Raw genomic sequence first — 536 nt, 5'->3', positions numbered from 1 at the left:
TAATTTCAGTTTAGAAAGACAATTTTTAACAACAATGCAGATTTTGGGGTTGGGAGGGTGGCATAGTGGTAGAGTGCTTGCCTTGCATGAGGCCCTAGATTCGATTCCTCAGTACCACATAAGCAGACAAAGCCGATTGTGGCACTCTGGCTCAAGTGGTAGAGCACTACTAGTCTTGAGCTGAAGAGCTGAGGGAGAGCACCCAGGCCCAGATTGCAGGCCCCATGACTGAAAAATGAAACAAAACAAAACACAGATTTCCTTTTTTAAAATCAACTGTTGGTTCAATTCTTGGTTTACATTCTTTTTTCTGTAAAGTACAAGTTCTGAATGATCATAGTTTCTTTTGTTCTTGTGCTTTATCTCCTTTGGCATTTCCTTCATTTGATGGAAACCATGGTAACCATACGTACAAACTATCTTCACATTTTATTTCTTTTCCCGTCTTCTTCTTCTTCTTCTTCTTCTTCTTCTTCTTCTTCTTCTTCTTCTTCTTCTTCTTCTTCTTCTTCTTCTTCTTCTTCTTCTTCTTCTTC

This window comes from Dipodomys ordii, unplaced genomic scaffold, assembly GCF_000151885.1.
Source record: "Dipodomys ordii isolate 6190 unplaced genomic scaffold, Dord_2.0 Scaffold327, whole genome shotgun sequence".
Taxonomy (NCBI): Eukaryota; Metazoa; Chordata; class Mammalia; order Rodentia; family Heteromyidae; genus Dipodomys; species Dipodomys ordii.
The sequence above is the reverse complement of the archived record's forward strand: the minus strand, read 5'-3'. Positions refer to the sequence as shown.